The following is a 23,575-nucleotide window of genomic DNA, read 5'->3' on the forward strand; positions in this document are numbered from 1 at the left end:
CCCCATGTTGAGGGCATGCGGCCTGGTACGGCTCAGGAGGGGGGGGGGCGCTCGCTCGTCCCCACCCCCTTTCCTGGCCGGCCGGGCTGCGTGCTCGGATAAGGGTCTGGTATGGATTGGGGGGGACCCCCACGCCGATTTTTCGGCATAGGGGGTTCCCCTTACAATCCATGCCAGACCTAAGGGCCTGGTATGCTCCTAGGGGGGAACCCACGCCGGTTTTTTCATTTAAAATTTGGCGCGGTGTTCCCGCCTCAGGATTCATACTAGACAGCTGTCAGCGCTGCCTGTCACTCATCGCGGAAGGAAAACAAAGTTTTCCTTTCCCGATGAGTGAGCCATCTCGGCGCTGGCTCCTGCGACGGGGCTCGTAGGTGTCAAATCTCGCCGAGAAGTGCGGTGAGATTGACACAATATCGCGGTCACCTACTGTAATAGAGCTGGGTCACTTCTAGCGAAACAGGTTAAAGCCCACCGTACAAAAACTAAAATTCTTTCTCTCCGCCACCCCACTTCAAAGCAACTTTTAACTAATCCTCAGGAAATTGCAAATGCGTTTAGTGACTTCTACACATCCATCTATAACCTTAGAAAGGACCCTCTCACTTCCCAACCAACAGCAGAGCAAATTCGCAGCTTCTTAGACCCGATCAACCTACCTACAATCTCAGAGGCACAATTTGAAAGTATCTCTAAACCCTTCACTACAGATGAAGTCCTCAAAGCAATCAAAACCCTCCCTCTTCATAAGTCCCCAGGAGAGGATGGCTTCTCTAATCTAGTCTACAAAAAATTCGCCAACATCAACAGACCTCTTCAACACTGCTGGTTCCTCTGGCTCCTTGCCTACAGATATGCTATGCTCACTTATATCCACCATCCCAAAACCTGGGAAGGATACCTCTGTTGCCTCTAACTATAGGCCAATATCACTCCTGAATACTGACATCAAGCTACTCGCCAAAGTTATTGCCAACAGACTAATGGTGTTTCTCCCAGAGCTGGTTCACCCAGACCAGGTTGGGTTCGTACCAGGCAGGCAGGCACCTGATGCAACCAGAAGGGTGCTCAACCTCATACACCAGGCTGCACGAAATCAAACGCCTTCTCTGCTACTATCCCTTGATGCAGAGAAGGCGTTTGATAGAGTTCACTGGACATTCCTCCAAGCAGTGCTGACTAAATTCGGTATTACTGGATGGTTCCAAAGTGCAATCCTCTCCTTATACTCTAACCCATCAGCTACAGTACTCCCCGGGGGGACGATATCTGCCCCCTTTTGAAATTTCTAATGGTACACGACAGGGGTGCCCCCTCTCCCCACTCATTTTTGCCCTGCTAATGGAACCCTTGGCCTCTAAAATTAGATCCGATCCATTAATCTCAGGCATTCCCTGCAATGGCATGGACCACAAAATTAGTCTATTTGCAGATGACGTGGTTCTGAGGGCCACTAATCCCACCCAGTCCCTACAGGCAATACAAAATACCCTCCACCAATTTAGCTCTGTCTCTTATTATAAACTCAATGCCACAAAATCCATAGTCCTCCCTATACATCTCCCACCACAATTGACTACCCACTTGAAATCCACCTTACCCTATGTATGGGCGAGCACATCTTTTCCATACTTAGGAATTCAGATTACCCCCAATCTAAAATGATTGATTGACTTAAACTTCCAAACCTTCTCTCAAAACTTACCCACGCTACTGAAATCTCTACGCAGCATAGGCCTCTCTACGCTGGGACGTATAGCTACCCTCAAAATGATAACACTGCCAAAGCTACTTTACTTATTTAGAACACTCATTCTACCTGTCCCTCGCTCCCTCCTGACCTCAATCCAAAGGCAACTAACCAAATTTGTCTGGGATTCTAAACCACCTAGGTGCGCTGGATACATGCTCACTAGGCCCCACAGTATAGGCAGAGCTGGATTGCCCAATATTGGCAATTACTACTATGCCTCCATATTGGACCAACTATATTTTTGGTGGCATCCTACGCCTGAAAAACAATGGTCCACCATGGAAGCCTCCTACCCACAACCTGCTACTCTAATAGACTGCCTTTTACTATTGACAGCAGGCTACTCCCCAACCCTTAGATACACTAACCCTATGATCTCTGCCTCCATGTTGGCCTGGAAAAAACTCTCTACCTCGTACCCTCACAATTCGCCTAGTAAAACAATACCAATACCACTAAGAGCCATATCCTCCTGCATTCCTGATTTGAATCTCTCCCAGTGGCACTCAGCCAGCATACTGACCATCGGTGATCTGATAAATCACAATTCATTACAAACATTTGTGGCTCTGCAAACTAAATTCAAACTCCCAAGCTTGGAAGCTTACACATATGCTCGAATATCTCATTTCCTAAACTCATCTAAACTACCCTCCACAGTAAAAATTCCCACACCAATATACCTATAATACTTCTCTAACTCATATCCTAGCAAAGGTATCTCCCTGATGTACTCTTGCCTTAGTGACACCAGACCCTGCTATCAAGTGCATTCACTAAATAAATGGGCCGAAGAATTAAATATCCCTTTCACCCAAGACCAGTTGCTAAGGGCATTTGCAGAAACCTTTAAAACATCTCACTGTACCAACCACTGGGAATCCTTTCAGAAAACCATTCACAGATGGTATCTCACCTTACCGACTTTCTAAAATGTACCCTGGCCACCCCACATCTTGCTGGAGGAATTGTGGAAGTATAGGCTCCATCGCACATACCTTCTGGTTCTGCAAATCCCTGAGTTCCTTCTGGAGCCAAATATTCGCCTTAGTCTCCTCCATTACTGGGACGCCCTGGTCCCCGTCGCCTGCTCTAGCCCTTCTACATATTGGCATAGAAAAAATTACATCTCTAGCTAGATGTGCTGTTATCTACCTATTCCATGCTGCTAAATTGAATATTACCAGATTTTGGAAATCTGCTAAAATCCCCTCCATCTCAAGTACTGTCGCTGACCTTAACTTTCAATGCAAAATGGAAAGAATAGTAGCTAGGAAAAACTCACGCTTAGATAAATTCAAAGATATGTGGTCTCTTTGGTTACGCCATCCAAAATGTACTGTCAAAATGTAACTACTCAAATGTGAACCACTCATTGACCGCTTATTCTTTATCTCAAACCTGCTGGTGCCTTTTCCCCCTCTTCCCCCCTTTTCTCCCTCCTTCCTCCAGCCCCTCCCACCCATAACCCCCCCTTTTTTCCCCGTCTAGAACCTATCATTACTCGACTATCTTTTTATTCTTACCCAACCCCAGTTCAAATTTTACTGTTTACATTTAACATGATATTACTCATGGTAAAGATTGTTTCTAGTCGGAACTTCTATTGTTACTACTACTGTTATGGCTATAACATGTATGTATCTTTTTGAAAATTCAATAAAGAAATATAATAATAAAACTTTTTCTGACACTTGCTTACAGGTTAAAATCAGTATTTTTTGCTAGCAAATTACTTATAACCTCCAAAAATTATATATTTTTTTTAGCAGAGACCCTAGAGAATAAAATTGCGGTTGTTGCAATATTTTATATCACACAGTATTTGCGCAGCAGTCTTTTCAAATGCAATTTTTTTGGAAAAAATACACTTTAATGAATTAAACAAAAACTAAACAGTAAGGTTAGCCAATTTTTTTTGTATAATGTGAAAGAAGATGTTATGCCATGAGAATCGTGAGAGAATCTGGATCTTTCTTCTAAGCAAAACAATCATGATTCTCAATTAAGCCAGAATCGTGCTGCTTTAGGTATGAGTAAGCCACTAAGTGTCGGTTTTCTTTCTACACTTCAGAGGTGTTTGATGCTTGATGTTTAATTGTGGTGTACCATATATTTGCATATATATGCAACAAAACCTTTGTTTTTAGAGCGAAACACATTTAGTAATGAACCTGTAGAGAGAGAGGATACCAATTGTCAGGCTAGGCACAGTTCTTAGTGAAAGAGGAATCAATTTACAAATCCAAATCCTAATTGCAAGGCACAGAGTCAGCATCAGGGTCATAAGGTTAGTAGCAAGTATCAATACAATCTCTTCAATTCAAAAACGTTTTGAATAGACTTCTGAAAATCTGAAAGAGACCCAAGCGATCATGGTAAACATAGGGCCAACATCATTGCTCTGCTGAAAAGCCACTGGGCAAACCCTCCAGGGAAACTCCAAGGAGTGACTTCCTCAGCAGGGCCCAAGGTGCCCCTTTTTCTTTATGGGTATTTCTTGGGATAGTACAACCCACACTTCAAATAATGGCTTGACCCCAAAGAGCTTGCTAAGGGGTTAGGACAATAAATAGTAAAGAAATTACTCAAAGCACCATCTAGCCCAAAGTCCAAAATAGGGTTGTTGGCATAGGCGTCACCAGGGGGTGGCTATCGAGGCTGGAGCCCCGAATGTGGAGCCCATAGCCCCGAGTCTCAGCGAGTGTGGAGGAGAGAAGAGCCGGCGGGTCACGGCTGCGGCGGGCGGCATTGGAGGTGGAGGAGGGACGATCAGGCATGTACAGGCACTGAACCATCGGACCGCTACCTCCCTCACCCCCCCCCCGCAGCGCTCACCTCTTCTCCCTGCTTAGTTATGCAGTGCGGCTGCATACAGACATAATCCTAGGAGTGGACACTGATAAGCTCATCGTACGATCCAGAAGACATGCAGCCACACACAGCTGTGACATGAACTTCCTCGGCACTCGTTCTCTTGTTCTGTCCTGCCCCCGCTCTTCATCCTGTCTGCTGCCGTGGAGAATCTAGATGAGAGCGGGGGAAGGAAAGAACAAGAGAATGAATGCCGAGGAAGTTCACGTCACAGCTGTGTGCGGCTGCATGTCTTCTGGATCGTACGATGAGCTCATCAGTGTCCACTCCTAGGATCATGTCTGTATGCCTATCTAAGCAGGGAGAGGAGGTGAGTGCTGGGAGGGGGGATAGAGCAGCATGGGGGGGGGATAGAGGAGCACGGGGACCAGAGCAGGAGGGGGACCAGCAGAGCACAGGGGGACCAGAGGAGCACAGGGGGACCAGAGGAGCACAGGGGGACCAGAGGAGCACAGGGGGACCAGAGGAGCACAGGGGGACCAGAGGAGCACAGGGGGACCAGAGGAGCACAGGGGGACCAGAGGAGCACAGGGGGACCAGAGGAGCACAGGGGGACCAGAGGAGCACAGGGGGACCAGAGGAGCACAGGGGGACCAGAGGAGCACTCGGGGGACCAGAGGAGCACAGTAGGACCAGAGGAGCACAGTAGGACCAGAGGAGCACAGGGGGACCAGAGGAGCACAGGGGGACCAGAGGAGCACAGGGGGACCAGAGGAGCACAGGGGGACCAGAGGAGCACGCGGGGGACCAGAGGAGCACGCGGGGGACCAGAGGAGCACGTGAGGGACCAGAGGAGCACAGGGGGACCAGAGGAGCACAGGGGGACCAGAGCGGGGGGACCAGCGGAGCACAGGGGGACCAGAGGAGCACGCGGGGGACCAGATGAGCACGCGGGGGACCAGATGAGCACGCGGGGGACCAGATGAGCACGCGGGGGACCAGATGAGCATGCGGGGGACCAGAGGAGCACGCGGGGACCAGAGCAGCAAGCGGGGGACCAGAGGAGCACAGGGGGACCAGAGGAGCACAGGGGGACCAGAGGAGCACAGGGGGACCAGTGCAGCACGTGGGGGACCAGAGGAGCACAGGGGGACCAGCGCAGCACACGGGGGACCAGAGGAGCACAGGGGGACCAGCGAAGCACACGGGAGACCAGCGGAGCACAGGGGGACCACAGGAGCAAGGGGGACCAGACGATCCGGCATGGGTGAGACCTGTCAAAGTTGGCCGGTCTGGATGAACTCCAGGGCCAAATTTTTATCTCAGTCCAGCCCAGGAGACGAGCAGGCGGACAAGCAGAGATTACATCATCTCTCTCTGCCCGCCCGTCACCAATCTTCCGCTTTCACAGCTGGGACTTCAGTGTGGGAGCGATGTGCGGCGGGGAACAGAGAGATGATGTCATCTCTCACTGCCTGCCACACATCAGCGCTCTTCTGCCCACACTAAATGGGCCTCTTCAATGTCGGAGGTGTGGTGGGGAGCAGAGAGATTACATCATCTCTCACTGCCCGCCCCGCATCTCCGCTCTCCTGCCCTCACTAAATGGGCCAGTGCTGCCAGCCTGCCACCAATGCAGCATAGCAAGTGACAATCTGCAAATGGTGGCAAGTGACAATCTGCTAATGGTGGCAAGTGACGTGGCAAGTGACAGTCTGCTAATGGTGGCAGGTGACAGGGCAAGTGACAATCTGCAAATGGTGGCAAGCGACAATCTGCAAATGGTGGCAGGTGACATGGCAAGTGACAATCTGCAAATGGTGGCAAGTGACAATCTGCAATGGGTGGCAAGTGACAATCTACAGATGGTGGCAGGTGATGTGGCAAGTGACACGCCCAGGGCTCCCACTGATTCTGCATTATGGTGAGTTGAACCACTTCAATATATATTACAATATAACAATAGAAACAATGCGCTTTGATCACCCTGACACCATATCAACCATGGTGCCATGGAGATTGAAACGCCAACACCAGCCTTCCTTTGCCCGCAAAAAATTGCTTACCACCGGCTTTTTCAGACCTAGCAACGTCCCTGGTTGTTGGCATTCACAATTGAAGTGTGATCACTTGGTTATTATTTCTGATTGGTCACATGATTATATGCAGGTGAGATTCACTGCAACTAAAATGCAGTTCTGCAGACCTATGTCCATTCCAATTGTTAAAGCAAAGGCTGGAGTGCCAGAGTCATGCTCCAGTCCAATGGAGACATGAGTTCAAGTCTTCTGGCTGGTTTGCTAACATCAGGAACATCAAGTCTTTCTTGGCTTTTTTTTCCTTTTTTTGCACAGGGCCATTCTTCCTTCTATTTTGCAGATCTTGCATTTTGTCACAAAGTTTTGAAAATTGAAAAAAGAAAAAAAAAAGTTTCTTTTTTTTCTTCATTTTTAAAAATAAATGAGATCTGCAAAATACTCACCATGCCTCTTAGCAAATACCTTGGGGTGTCTACTTTCCAAAATGGGCTCAATTGGGGGGGGGGGGGTTGTGCTATTTGGACATTTCAGGGCCTCCATAACTGTGATAGGTAGTGAGGAGTAAAATCACAATTTTACGCCTTTAGAAAGCCTGAAGGCAGTGCTTGGTTTTTGGGGTCCTGTATGCAGCTAGGCTCACACATGTGATATCCCCATACTCAGGAGAAGCAGCAGAATGTATTTTGGGGTGTAACTCCACATATAACCATGCCATGTTTGAACAATATATCATTTAGTAACAACTTTGTGTGAAAAAAAAAAAAAATTCCCGAAACTTGTTGCAAAATATCAAATATTCCATGGACACAACATGCCTCTCAGCAAGAAGCTTGAAGTGTCTTCTTTCCAAAATTGGGTCATTTGTGGGGGTGCTATCTTGACATCAGGGCTTCAGAAACTGTGATAGGTAGTGAGGAAGTGAAATCACCATTTTACGCTCCTTAGAAAGCCTGAAGGCGGTGATTGGTTTTCGGGGTCCTGTACATGGCTAGGCTCCCAAAAGAAGCAACAGAATGTATTTTGGGGTCTAATTTCACATATGCCCCTGGCATGTTTGAGCAATAGATCATTTAGTGACAACTTTGTGCAAGAAAAAAAATAGTAATATTCCAGCAACTTTGGCAAAATATAAAATATTCCATGGACTCAACATACCTCCCATCAAATAGCTTGGGGTGTCTACTTTCCAAAATGGGGTCATTTGGAGGGGGTTGTGCTATCTTGGCATTTTATGGCCTTTGAAACTGTGATAGGTAGTGAGGAGTGAGGAGGAAATCAAAAATTTACACCTTAGAAATCCTGAAGGCGGTGCTTGGTTTTTGGGGTCCTGTACGCAGCTAGGCTCCCAAAAAGTCTCACACATGAGGTATCCCCGTACTCAGGAGAAGCAGCAGAATGTATTTTGCGGTGTAATTTCACATATAACCATGCCATGTTTGAACAATATATCATTTAGTGGCAATTTTGTGCAAAAAAAATAATAATTTTCCCAAAACTTGTGGCAAAATTTAAAATATTCCGTGGACTCAACATGCCATCAGAAAATAGCTTGGGGTGTCTACTTTCCAAAACGGGGTCATTTGGAGGGGAAGTTTGAACTGTCCTGGCATTTTATGCACAACATTTGGAAGCTTATGTCACACATCACCCACTCTTGAAGACAAAGCCCTTCTGCCACTTTTTGTTTACATAAAAAAAATAATTTTTTTGCAAGAAAATTACTTCGAACCCCCCAAAATTATATATTTTTTAAAGCAAAGGCCCTACAGATTAAAATGGTGGGTGTTGCAATTTTTTTTTGGAAAAAAGCACACTTTAATTTTAATGCACTAAAACACACTATATTGCCCAAATGTTTGATTAAATAAAAAAGATGATCTTATGTCGAGTACATGGATACCAAACACAGCATGCTTTAAAATTGCGCACAAACGTGCAGCAGCAACAAACTACATACATATTTAAAAGCCTTTACAGGTTAGATTACATTTTAGATTTACAAAGGAGGTATACTGCTAAAATTAATGCCCTTGATCTGACCTTCGCGGTGATACCTCACATGCATGGTGCAATTGCTGTTTACATATGACACCAGACCAATGCTTGCATTCGCCTTTGCGCATGAGCACGAGGGGACAAGTGTGCTTTTTATTTTATTTTTTTATTTTTTGCTTTTTTATTTTATTTTTAAACTGTTCCTTTATTTTTTTTTTTAATCATTTTTATTGTCATCTCAGGGAATGTAAATATCCCCTGTGATAGCAATAGGTAGTGACAGGTACACTTTTTTGAAAAAAAAAGGGGTCTACTAGACCCTAGATCTCTCTTCTGCCCTCAAAGCATCTGACCACACCAAGATCGTGTGATAAAATGCTTTTCCAATTTCCCAATGGCGCTGTTTATATTCGGCGAAACCTAAGTCCTGAAATGCTCATAGCTTCCGGTGTCTTAGGCTATAGAGATTATTGGAGCCATTCTGGTCTCTGATCAGCTCTATGGTCAGCTGGTCGAACCACCGTCTGCATTCTTGGGTTCTCTGTTGGGACAGTAGAGCCTGAGAAATCCATGGAAGATGGTGGGAGGGGGGGCATTCCCTCCCACTGCTTGTAAAAGCAGTCTAGAGGCTAATTAGCCACTATGATTGCTTTTACATGAAAGCTGACCGCTGGCTTTTACCTTACAGCCTGCACTCTCTGGATACTTCAGTGCACACCTGCACTCTCTGGGTTCCCCCTTGCAAGCCTGGACTCCTGGAGACCTCCTGTCTCTCTGGGTGGAGCACAGAATCATGGTCCTGACTCTGCTATCAGGCCCACACACACCTGAACAATCAGTGTGGCGGTGAGTCCCAAAACCTGGACCCAGGACTGGGGATTTCATCGCACCCGGATCTCTAAGAAATCCCCAGGCTCCAGGTCCCAAAATGGACCTTACTAAATAATGAGGAAACTGAAAAGCCAGTTTCCTCTCAAACAAGCAAATACCCTGGAGCCTCTCAACCTGCCTGGTTGAGAATCCTGGACCAATACACTGGTGGGGTACCACACTATCACAGTTGGTGGGTATTAGAATACCACCCTTCATCCACCCACTTCTAATGATGGACATACATGCACCATTTTTTTTTAACTGTGGTGGTGAAATCACCTCCTACAGCGCTGGAGTCACTGATTTACATATCATGGGAGCATGATATGTTGCATGTTGCTGTCAAGATAAATAAATCAGTGCTGCAGCTGAATGGCATACCTGCTAAGCAAATGATGTTTAACAATAAAACAAAGTAACGTTACAGTATAACAGTAAGACATACCATACCTGCAAAGCAAATACAATAAAACATAGTAAAAATAAAACATCTGTTTAAAAAAATAAAAATCTGTGCCTAAAAAATATATCCCGAAGCATGTGGGCAATCTGCCCCTAATGTTAGGGGCAAATCACCCCTCCACCCCTGCCCTCATGATTTGGCATATATACTCTTTTTTTAACTTTTAATGGTGAAATCACCTTCTACAGTGCTGGAGTCACTGATTTACGTATCGTGGGAGCAAACGCTGTTGCTTTTAAGATAAATAAATCAGTGCTGCAGCTGAATGGCATACCTGAAAACAAAAAAATGGTTAACAACAAAACACAGTAAACAGTAAAGTATAAAAGAATTACATACCTGAAAAGCAAACATGATAAAACATACTAACAATAAAATAGAATACAGTAAAAAAAGAGCAGAACAATAGAGAGAGATTAGAGAGAGAGAACAATAAAATGACAACTATTTTAGTTTTTTTTATTATATATATATATATATATATATATATATATATATATATATATATATATATATATATATATATAATAAAAAAAACTAAAATAGTTGTCATTTTATTGTTCTCTCTCTCTAATCTCTCTCTATTGTTCTGCTCTTTTTTTACTGTATTCTATTTTATTGTTAGTATGTTTTATCATGTTTGCTTTTCAGGTATGTATATTATATATATATTTTAATATATTTTTATTTTTTTTTATTTTTTTTTTTTACACTTTTATTGTAACTGTAATGGTTGTAGTGGTTTTAAAGGTTGTAGTGGTTGTAACGGTTCAGTTCCAGGTTTGGGTCTCTCAAAATGCGATAGAGACCTTGTGAAAATGTGTCCTAGTCTGTGCAGTGCTGTACCCTATGCTAATACTCCACTAGTGTGTGGTAGCGTTAAAAACATTCACCAATGCAAAGACCAGGATGGTCAGGATAAGGAGGGACAATAATAGTGGGTGTCATGCCTATATCCGCGCTTTCTACAGACACAACATTTTCTATGGGGGGCTCGTTGGGTAGGGGTACCAGGGAGGACATATGGATTACTGCATTTGGATTGGAAAGTTGGGCCAAAGCATCATCTGGAAACAGAAGGGCTGTGATGATCTCTTCCTGGAATTTAAGGAAGGATCCAATTCATCCCGAAGCTTTGTATAGCACATAAGCATTCAGCAGAGCCAATTGAAATTAGTAAACAGACACTTTTTTGTACCAGTGTCTTGCCTTATGGGCAACTAGGTACGGCACCAACAACTGGTCGTTGAGGTCCACACCTCCCATATTAAGGTTATATTCGTGGACACAGAGGGGTTTCTCCACAACATCAGTCGCCGTAGGAATTTGGACCGTCGTGTCTGCGTGAAGGGAGGACAGAATGAAAACATTCTTATTATCCCTCCACTTCACAGCGAACAAATTATTACACTCCAAACAGGCTCTCTCCCCCAGATTAAGATGGGAATCTACAAGCCGCTGGGTTAAGCCCCGGTGATTAGATCGCACGGTGCCACATGCGTCAATTCCATGATCAAGCAAGTGACTAAAAAGTGGCACGCTCGTGTAATAATTGTCCACATACAAGTGGTACCCCTTTCCGAATAAGGGTGACACAAAGTCCCACACAATGTTACCAGCACTCCCTATTTAGTCTGGGCAATTCTCCGGCTCTAGTGACTATCTCTTCCTTCATAAACCATAAAACTATATGTATTGCCTGTGGCCCTGTCGCACAGCTTAAACATCTTGATCCCATATCTGGCACGCTTGCTGGAAAGATACTGTTTGAAAGACAAGCAGCCAGAAAACTTAATCAGGGACTCATCAATGCAGACAGCTTGATCGGGAGTAAATAAGGCTGCAAACAATTGGTTGAAGTGGTTTAGGAGGGGCCGAATTTTGTAGAGCCGATCGTATCCAGGGTCACCCCGAGGATGACATAGTTCATTATCACTGAAGTGCATGAACCACAAGATCTGCTCGTATTGTGCCCTGGCCATGGAGGCAGAGAACACGGGCATATGGTGAATTGGGTCAGTGGACCAATATGACCGCAACTCACTCTTTTTAGTTATGCCCATGAGGAGAGATAGGCCCAGAAAGGTCTTTCGGTAATTCGGAAACTGAAATAATTTTCCATTCCCTGGCAAGGGTCAAATGGGGATTAGTGGTGATGAATTGACCAGCATACAAATTGCTTTGGTCCACAATAGATCTATAGAGATCTTCCGTGAAAAACAGCAAATAAAAATCAAGTGATGTAAAATCAACTGTTTCTACCTGAATTCTGGGTTGGCCAGTGAATGGGGAAGTATGGGTGCTGCAGAAGTGGTGGGCTCCCAATTAGGATTGGCAAATGCAGCAGGAAGGGCACTGTCTTTGTCTTCTTGGTGGCTGCGGGACACCAGTTTTGCTAGCCACCTCACCAGCTTGAACTGCACTTATGGGACTCGCCACGTCACCACGTGCTACCGCAGTGCTGGTTTGACTATGACCAGGGTGTACTAGGGCGCTGGTGCTTGCCAGTTCACCAGAAGGATGAGCGGCACTAGTACTGGCTCTCTGCTCCATACGAGAGCCCTGCGGTTCTTGCACCTCAACGACAGCAGAAGAACGAGGTCGGGTATGCCTGACCTTAGCAGGGACCATAACTCTGTCGTCAGAGCTATCTGTCAGGGTGCTGTTTACTGGTTCGTATTCTGAGCCTGAATCTGACAGATGGGTGACTTCCTCTTCACTGTCTGTCATGCTCAGGAACATGTAGGCCTCTTCACTAGTGTAACTTCGATTTGACATTTTGGTCTCTAAATTTACTGGTACACTAGTGAGACTCACAGGAAAAAGAGCTCCTGTTAGCCACAGATTCAAACGCTACCAAAAAAACTGTTAGCGTTCGCAGGGATCAGGCCTGACTCTGCGAATGCTGCAGTTATGTGTGTTGTTTTTTTTGTAAGTGACAGTGATCGATTGATACTGCACTTGGGTGGGCTGGGTGGAGGGGCTAAAAGCAGGCGCTAGTAGGTATCTGGGCTGATTCTGCTAATGCTGCGTTTTTGGGAACCTTAAACTATTGGGGATGCTAATTAGGGATGAGCTTCAAGTTCGAGTCGAACTCATGTTCGACTCGAACATCGTCTGTTCGCAAGTTCGCCAAACAACGAACAGTTTGGGGTGTTCACGGCAAATTCGAATGCCGCGGAACACCCTTTAAAAGTCTATGGGAGAAACCAAAAGTGCTCATTTTAAAGGCTTATATGCAAGTTATTGTCATAAAAAGTGTTTGGGGACCTGGGTCCTGCCCCAGGGGACATGGATCAATGCAAAAAAAAGTTTTAAAAACGGACATCTTTTCAGGAGCAGTGATTTTAATAATGCTTAAAGTGAAACAATAAAAGTGTAATATCTCTTTAAATTTCGTAGCTGGGGAGTGTCTATAGTATGCCTGTAAAGGGGCGCATGTTTCCTGTGTTTATAACAGTCCGTGAGCTTCTTCTGGTTCTTCTGGTTCTTCATCCGGTGTTCTCGTCCAGCATCTCCTCCGCAGCGTCTTCTATCTTCTTCTCCTCTGGCCGCTCCGCACCTATGGCATGGGGGAGGCTCCCGCTCTTCTCTTCATCTTCTTCTCTTCTTCATCTTCTTCTCCGGGCCGCTCCGCACCCATGCTGGCATGGAGGGAGGCTCCCACTGTGTGACGCGTCTCCTCTTCTGACGGTTCTTAAATAATGATGGGCGGGGCTAACTGGTGACCCCGCCCCCCTCTGACGCATGGGACATGACGGGACTTCCCTGTGGCATTCCCCATGACATCACATGGAAGTCCCGTCAAGTCGCCGTGCGTCAGAGGGGGGCAGGGTCACCGGGTGGCCCCGCCCCCCGTTATTTAAGAACCATTAGAAGAGTAGAGGCGTCACACAGCGGGAGCCTCCCACCATGCCAGCATGGATGTGGAGCGGCCCGGAGAAGAAGATGAAGAGGAGAAGAAGATGAAGAAGAGAAGAAGATGAAGAAGAGAAGAAGATGAAGAAGAGAAGAAGATGAAGAAGAGAAGAAGATGAAGAAAAGAGCGGGAGCCTCCCCCCATGCCATGGGTGCGGAGCGGCCCAAGGAGAAGAAGATAGAAGACACCGCAGAGGAGATGCTGGATGAGAACACCGGAGGAAGAACCAGAAGAAGAAGATGAAGGAAGAAGATGAAGGAAGATAGAAGAAAGAAGAAAGAAGAAGCATTTAAATAAAGGAATTGTCAAAAACTGTCTCTTGTCATTTTTAACATTTTTGACAGTTTTTTAGTGAAATGGTAGGGGTACAAGTACCCCCTTACCATTTCACACGGGGGGGAGGCCGGGATATGGGGGTCCCCTTGTTAAAGAGGGCTTCCAGATTCCGACAAGCCCCCCACCCGCAGACCCCCACAACCACCGGCCAGGGTTGTGGGGATGAGGCCCTTGTCCTCATCAACATGGGGACAAGGTGTTTTGGGGGGCTACCCCAAAGCACCCTCCCAATGTTGAGGGCATGTGGCCTGGTACGGTTCAGGAGGGGGTCGCTCTCTCGTCCCCCCTCTTTTCCTGCGGCCTGACAGGTTGCGTGCTTGGATAAGGGTCTGGTATGGATTTTTGGGGGGACTCCACACCTTTTTTTTTTTTATTTTGGCGCAGGTTCCCCTTAAAATCCATACCAGACCTGAACAGTCTGGTATGGAATTTAGGGGGACCCCCACGTCATTTTTTTAAAATTTTGGCCGTGGTTCCCCTTAATATCCATACCAGACCTGAAGGGCCTGGTATGGAATTTAGGGGGACCCTCACGTCATTTTTTTTTTAAATTTTGGTTCGGGGTTCCCCTGTGGGGAATTCACATGCCGTTTTTATCAATGAACTTTTATGTGTATTGTCGGACTGGCAATGAAATAGCCGCGAGTAGTTTTAAATTACTTTTTTTCCTTTGAAATATCATTTTGCCGTCAGACTGTTCTAAACACGGGAAACATGCGTCCCTTTACAGGCATACTATAGACACCCCCCAGCTACGAAATTTAAAGGGATATTACACTTTTATTGTTTGACTTTAAGCATTATTAAAATCACTGTTCCTGAAAAAAACGGACGTTTTTAACACTTTTTTTTGCATTGATCCATGCACCTTTTATGACAATAACTTGCATAAAAGCCTTTAAAATTAGCACTTTTGATTATTCATGTTCGTGTCCCATAGACTTTAACGGTGTTCGCGTGTTCGAACGAACTTTTTTCCTGTTCGCATGTTCTGGTGCTAACCGAACAGGGGGGTGTTCAGCTCATCCCTAATGCTAATATATTTGTGATCAGATCAGACACCATACTACTAAGGGAGGTGTATGGTGCGCGCGTGGGTGTAAGCGCTACTGGCACTAATCTGATGCTGCCTGGGGCGACGCAGACCCTGACTGACGCTAAAACCCACCGGACGATCAGGGGGTTAAACCTTTATTGGGTAATATACGGCGGGAGCCCTGACACTATAAAAAACAAACTAACCAGCATCACCCATAACACTAATATGGTGATCACTGGTGACAGGGGGTGAAAGGGCTTGCTAGGGGTCAATCAGGGGGTTAAAACCTTTATTGGGGGGGAGGGGCGATCGGGGGGTGGCAAGTGTTCCTATGTGTACTGGTGTTAGTGTAGTGTAGTGTTGTGCAACTCATGGTAAGATGTCTTCTCTCCTCTCACTGGAATCAAAAAGACTCCACGAGGAGATATGACATCACTTCCTCCTGTCTGTGTTTACACTTACTCAGACAGAGGAAGGATTTCATTTGTTAGGACCAATCAGCAGGTCCAGACCATAAATCATTGGCCTGGCCCTGAGGACTGATCAGTACTCTAACAAATCCGACCGCCACAGGCAGGGGGGAGGGAGGGACGTACAGGTTGCCCACCCGTGCCATTCTGCCGATGTATATTGGCATGCGATGGTTCGGCAAGTGGTTAACGTGAACCATTAAGAATGCAAAATTTCTTAAAATAACCTGCTTGGCAAAAGCCCTGAACCTGTCTGTAAAGTGGTCCATCTGTATGAAGTATACAACCTACTACAGCAAAAGTGACATTCACAAAGTAAAAAAAAAAGTAATTTAAATTGCCAGTAAATAACAGTTCAAGGGTGCTTCATTCTGTTTGTAAATAAAAGGCCAGGGATTCCTTTTAGCTATACCAGACCGCAGAGGTGGCTCTAGGCTTTGTGATGCCTTAGGCAAAACTTAGACATGAGGGCCCATTTATGCCCATAATGTGAAAAATAATGCAAGCGATAAAAAATGAACTGCATAAATTGCTTATATCAAGAGCCTTAAATCCTATGAACTATGAATTCACAATTTCTTCTAAACAATTATTCTTTAATCAAATATCATTGAACATAGGGTATGTATTTTTTTTTTATTACATGCACACAAATATAGATACAATTTGTACAGCTGCTACTAGCAACGTGTTTAAGTTATAACAAAAGTCAAAAATCATATCTCTCCATTTACATGAACGTCAGGTTAATATAACCCAGTAGTATCAGAGTCTGCAGGGTTCCCCCTTACAGTGCAAGGGGAAGGGGCAATTTGATCTAAAGGGGAATGCTGCAGACCATGATGTAAAAGGGAATACTGCAGACTGGTGTAAAGGGGAACGCTGATGTAAGGGGGGGCTCTGGTGACCAGAGGTCACCTTATATCAGCATTCACACCATTCCCCTTTACATCAGAGACCCCCTTTACATCAGGGTCCACAGAGTTCCAACTAGCATCTAAATGGGTGCACCGTGCAGGGCTCAGTCAGACGGTCCTCTCTGGGCTCCAGCTTGGCGGCTCTGGTTTCATCCTATAGTATCCTCTCCACAGTCTACACACATCTGACTCCTCATGTGACCCCCGTCCTGGCAGCGCTCCCGCTCTTGACACCTCTGTAGGCTCCCCCCCAGAGACTGCAGACATGATATAGGAGATGGTCAGAAACTTTGCGGACATGATACAGGAGATGATCAGAGACTGCAGATATGATACAGGAGATGGTCAGAGATAGTGCAGACATGATACAGGAGATGGTCAGAGACTTTGCAGACATGATACAGGAGATGGTCACAGAATGTGCATACATGATGCAGGAGATGGTCATAGACTGCAGATATGATACAGGAGATGGTCCAAGATTGCAGGTATGATACAGGAGATGGTCAGAGACTGCAGATATGATACAGGAGATGGTCAAAGAATGTGCGGACATGCTACAGAAGATGATCAGAGACTACAAACATGCTGCAGAAGATGGTCAGAGACTGTGCGGATATGATACAGGAGATGGTCTTATACTGTGCAAACAGGCACCAAACACTAGAATCATAGCCACAGATGATCCCGCCACAGTCAGGGTGCAGAGCAGACAGATGATCCCTCTATACACTCCTTGGTTCCTACTACAAGCAGTGAAGCCGACATGTTCACTTTGAGAGCCATTCTGGTAGGTGTAGTCTCTGCAGAGTGCAGGCAACGGTGGGCCAAGACTAGTGTGTGTGGTGTGGAGAAATACAACACCCACCATGCCATGTGGTGCCGGGACAAGGTCATCCAGTGCCCAGGGCGAAGGTGTCAAACTGCACCCCTCCCCAGGTGGAGTAGGGGCTGGGGTGCAGTTTGTAGCGACATGCACAGTTTAATAGCAGTATGCATTTTATCCTGCAGTAAAGCTTTGGGCCAATAGTGATGCAGAAAATATGTATCAGTGTGAGGAAAAATGCCTGTGTGTTGTGTCACTAGAAGTAATAGATGCCCCTGTGTCTGTGGTGTCAGTCTAAAGCGGAGTAGGAGCAGTTAGTTCTTTTTTTGTTCAGCTGGTGTGCGGAAGAAAAGAAAAATGAATGGATACCCCCCATCCACACAAATGAGGCAGATGGGGGAATCCTCCTCTTCTGTGCAATTGTATTCTAACAGTGGAAATGGAGAAACCCCCTAGGGTTTAGGATTTTGCATCATGACTTTTTGCTAAACGTTTGTACATTACTATGCATCCTTCTTTATTTGTTTATTCTTTATTTATTATGTGTTTTTCTATGTGCAATAAACTTTATACATTTTTACAGAATTTTCATTATGGTAGTGCCTTGAAAGTCCCACCCCTAGGGGCTTTCTCAATTTCCATGTTCATTTGGGATGTGGCACACTTTTATTGTAAGCAGTTCTATTTGGATATCCTTGTTTCATTTGTATTCTGTCAGTGGGACTCCCCCCAAATTTCAGAATACACTGATCAGTCTGCAACTATTTGGCTTTGGCCGCTGATTGAAAGAAAGTTTTCTAGCATGGCCATTCGACAGAAGTTGATCTACTGATTGATTCCTGTTGAACAGAAAGGGGGAAGGCCACACACAGACTGAAATGTATCTGGTCCCTACTGAATTTGCAGATTTTTGGTCTGTGTGCACCCAGTTTAAGGGGCTCTGTGTGGCTGTGAAGGAGGAGTGGTAGAATCAGAGCGAGAAGGCAGCTCTGGTGCTAAATCTTGTGTTCTATTGTCAGCCTAAAATTCTGATTTCTTGTTATATATTAGCAGCTACATACTGATATCCCATAATGATTGATAATGAGTCACTACAGAAAGGTTTTTTACATTTCTAACTGAATATGTCCCTGATCACAGGCTTGGAACTTAATTTTAGCGGACCCTCACCTTCTTTGCAAGCAAAACACATAGCCTTTGGTAAATGTCCAGTAAAGTTTTCTAAGCCTGGAAAGTAGTGTAGTTGTGCTGGTCTGTGATCTCATCAGAGTTGCAGGATACTGATAATTTAACAGTATAACAAGTGTTTGGTGCAAAGGTTAAAAGCAATAATCCACATAAATGACAATATTATGCATATAAATGATGAACTGGAACAAGGGATAAGAAAAGATATTAGTAGTCCGTGATGGTGTGCATAAAGTCAATGATGAGGTATAAAGCTCACATTCACGGCAGCCTTCCAATGGGTATGGAAACCACATTCCCAAAAAGCACTGTAAGAAACAAAGAATAGAGGCGCCACTGGGTGCAGACTTAAAAATGCAACCCCTCCTTCCAGCTCTGGTGCCGGCTTTCGGAGAAGGCTAGGACGGCAGTAGAGATCATGAGCTGTGTGAGGGGGATGTTACAGCCGGCTGGAACCTGCATGGATTTACCCACTTACTCAGCCAGCCCGGGGACACCGACCAGGGACATTCCCTCCCACACACATGTTAGGCAAAGTAGGCGGGTGCAAGGCCCCTGTGAGTGCAAGGCCTTAGACCACTGCCTTCTTTACCTAATTAGAGAGCCGCCTCTGCCAGACTGTTATTCTATATATACAATTATTTAAAGTATTAAAAATAATTATAAAAAGGGTACATTTTTTGGCCAACGAATGGAACTGACGATCAAAAAAATAAACATATTAGACGAAGTACAGAGATTATTCATGATGTTGTGCAAATGCTGGGACATTCACGGGGCAGGGGCGCTTTAGGAGCAGTGTATACACCGCTCCTAATGCACCTCAAAGAAGCTGCTTGCAGGACTTTTTTGAGCATCCTGCCAGCACACCACTCCAGTGTGAAAGCACTCAGGCTTTCACACTGGAGTGAGAGGAGAGGCGCTTTGCAAGCGCTATTTTTAGATCTATAGCGCCTGTAAAGCGCCTCAGTGTGAAAGGGGTCTAAAGTATTTAAAGAGTAACTCCGCTTTTGTTGAGAAAAAAAAATCACCTCTGGGTGATCTATGTACATGTACATTGCAGAAATAAATTGCTGTTTATTTGTCTGTGTCCATGTGCTTAATGTATCAGTATGGGAGTGGTCTGCATCCCTTAGATGTGATTTCCCTTTGAGAGTATCACACTAAAAATTACATTTCTGTTGCAGGGGTTGCTCAAAATCTGACTTCTGGGAAAATCAGTAAGCCAATCACACAAGCAGGAAATGACATTTCTGGGGGGGCGTTTTGTACAACATCTGTGCACAGAAAGCCTCCAGGTAGCCATATTGCATTGTATTTTACAGAAAATTACAGAGCTGCAGATTAAAGAGGAAAGGCAACTTTTAATAACATTGAATTATTAAATAATGTGTGGCAATTGTATATGCTATATATATTTTTTTTATTTGCTATTTTTTTTCCCCATGAAATTTAAAGACATAGGTAGTCTATAGACTAATAAGTACAGTATATTGTTTTGTTGCAGTCTGTTTACTAGGTCGCTATTTATTTTATATTGCCCGTTTTAGGTAATTATTGCCTGTACTGTCATCATCAGTATTTACTGCTGCCGCTATGTACTGTGACATGTAGAATGCAGGGCAATAACTAGAGATGAGCAGAATTGCTCTGGGTTTGGTTTGAGTGTTGTTTGGTTCGGCAGCTGGTCCAGCCTCTGAGTGATCCACTGAGAACCTGAGCCAGCCCCTCCTGCCCTGTTTAGAGCCCAGTGCTCCAGTGAGTACTGGAGGGACAGAGCAGAAAGCTGGTGACTGACAGTCCCGCGGTCAGTTCTCACGGCAAAGCCAGCAGGGGGCAGAGGCAGCATTGGATCGATGCTGCATCCACTTAGGTGAGTACAAGTCTGGGTTCACACTAGTGCGATTTGGATACGGGTTTCCCCACATCCAATTTGCATGACAGGACACTGTGACCAGCTCTCAATGGAGCCAATTCACACATATCTGTGGCGGCTGCGGAGCATATTGCAAAGGGGTCCTGTGCGTCTTTGGCTGAATTCAAGCAAAAATTTGGGCCTAATTCATCCCTGAAATGGAGAACAGGGAAGCACTGGACTCCTGCTGTCAGCCACATCTGTCTGCAGTGTGAACCCAGTCTAAATGTTTTTGTTTTTTACAAAGTCCATACTTCTCTTAAAAATAAAAATGCTCATTTTGTTGGCTAATAAACAAAGGGATTTCAAATAATAGCATAGATGGTGGGCACTGCCTTGTGGAACATGTACCAATGCAAATAAAAAAATAATTTTAATGCTTAATGTCATGACCTTGCAGTAATACATTCATGACCTGTCTGTCTCTTACCTGGTCTGTGTATCAGCCTTGAGGTTTGTACTCTCACACCTGCATGCTTAAGTAATCTTCCCTCTGTGTGGCTCCACCCTAGCCTCAACAGGAACCACTATTTAACACTGTATTCTCCAAGCCTGCCTTGCAATATTGTGTGTTTGGCTTCCTGTTTGCCGTGTGCTCCAGTTTGTCTCTGTCACCGATCTTGGCGTGTTCCCGACTATTCCTGTCTGCATGTGACCCTGACCTTTGGCGCGTTCTCGACTATCCCTGTTTGCCTGTGACCCTGACTTTTGGCGTGTTCTCTGTTATCCTTGTCTGCTAGTCGCTCCGACATTTGGCTACCTCCTTACTAATCCTTGCTGTCCTGGGCTGCTGTTTCCTCTCCATCCACCTGTAGCCTACCGTGAGCGTGAGCTGGGAGACCCTGGGGGCCGTGACCTGGAGCCAGTTGCAGCCCAGTCCATCCTCACCACTAGAGGCTCTGGTGAACACCAACTGGCTCTTAGACTCCGCGCCCTGGGGAATCTATGCTCTAACTCACTGTTGGATCCATGTTGGTGCTCCAGGGGACCTGCCTTCCTGAACCACCCCAAGTTCCATCTGCAGCAGTCAGCCTTAGGGTCCACTATCATAACGGTGCACTCCTGACCCCAACGGGGTGCATCTGTCACCTGGATACAGGTGACCTGACACTTAAAAGGAAACATCAAAAATTCCCAATTCCTTTAACCACTTCAATACCAGGCACTTAGACACCTTCCCGCCCAGCCCAATTTTCACCTTTCAGCGCTGTTGCAATTTGAATGACAATTGCGCGGCCATGCTACACTGTACCCAAACAATTTTTTTATCATTTTGTTCCCACAAATAGAGCTTTCTTTTGGTGGTATTTGATCACCTCTGCGGTTTTTATTTTTTGCGCAACAAATAAAAAAAGACCGAAAATTTCGAAAAAAAACAAGTTTTTTTTTGTTTCTGTTAAATTTTTTTGTAAATAAGTACGATTTCTCCTTCAATAATGGGCACTGATATAGCTGCACTGATGAGCACTGATACGGCGGCACTGATGGGCACCGATGAGGTGGCACCAATGAGGTGGCACTGATGAGGTGGCACTAACGGGCACTGATGATGGGCACTGATAGGCGGCACTGATGGGCACTGATAGGTGGCACTGATGGGCACTGATAGGTGGCACTGGTATGCGGCACTGATGGGCACTCATAGGTGGCACCGATGGGCACACATAGGCGGCACTGATGGGCACTCGTAGGTGGCATTGATTGGCATATATGAGTGGCACTGATGGGTACTTATGTGTGGCACTGATGTGTGGCACTGATGGGCACTGATAGGTGGGCACAGATGGGCACTGACAGGTGGCACTGATGGGCACTGACAGGTGGCACCGATGGGCAATGACAGGTGGCACAGATGGGCAATGACAGGTGGCACTGATATAGCATTGCTGGGCAGATCTGGTCATTGCTGGGCAGATCTTTGGCATAATAGTGCCAATCAGTGCCCATTTGTGGGCACTGATTGGCACAGATTGGGCACATGTGGATGGCCATGGGGTACATACCTGGCCATCCACATTGCCCCTTCCCTGGTGGTCCTAGTGGCATCCCTGGTAGTCCAGTGGGGTGATCTGCGGGGGGGCTGCGCTGATAAACAATCAGCGCAGACCCCCCCTGCCAGGAGAGCCGCCGATCAGCTCTCCTCTACTTGCGTCTCTCAGACGCGAGTGAGGAAGAGCCGATCAACGGCTCTTCCTATTGACAGCGTGATCAGCCGTGATTGGACACGGCTGATCACGTGGTAAAGAGCCTCCGCCGGAGGCTTTTTACCAAGATCAGTGTAGCGGTGTGTCAGACTGACACACCGCTCCACCGATCGCCGCGATGCGCGCCCCCGGGGGCGCGCTGCGGCATGTTATCCTGCTGGACGTCATATGACGTCCAGTCAGGATAACACAACCACTTCCCGGACGTCAATCCGCTATAGGGCGGGCGGGAAGTGGTTAAATAACATGCCTGGGGAGGGGGTGCTCTAATCCTCTCTGTGAAGGGGTACAACTCTGTGATGTACAATTACAAAAGGAAAAAAGTGTTTGAAATTTCCTCAAAGGACATTTAATTCAAAGAAGTATACTACAATTTAGAAAGATGCAAAATTTTCATATCAATATTATTAATAATGCATTGATATTAACGATTTGCATCTTTCTAAATTGTAGTATACTTTTTTGAATGCATAGATGACACCCCTGAGGAAGTAGGGGACTTTGAAATGTGTCGGGGGCTGTACCCTGTGATTTTCTATGTAGTTCAAGAAAATAACTTTGGACATGTACCATGCTGTAATTTATATGTGCAATACTTTATATAGCTGCACTTTTGATCTTTAACCACTTCCCGCCTTGGCCTATAGCAAAATGACGGTCGGGCGGTGGTTCAGTTATCCTGGCTGGGCGTCATATGATGTCCAACAGCATAACTGCTGGCGTTTGCAGTGGGGTGCGTAGCGTGGCAATCGGTGGTGTGGTGTATCAGTCTGACACACCGCTACACCGATCTCGATAAAGAGCCTCTGACAGAGGCTCTTTAC

This window comes from Aquarana catesbeiana, linkage group LG01 (genome assembly GCF_042186555.1).
Source record: "Aquarana catesbeiana isolate 2022-GZ linkage group LG01, ASM4218655v1, whole genome shotgun sequence".
NCBI classification, from domain to species: Eukaryota; Metazoa; Chordata; class Amphibia; order Anura; family Ranidae; genus Aquarana; species Aquarana catesbeiana.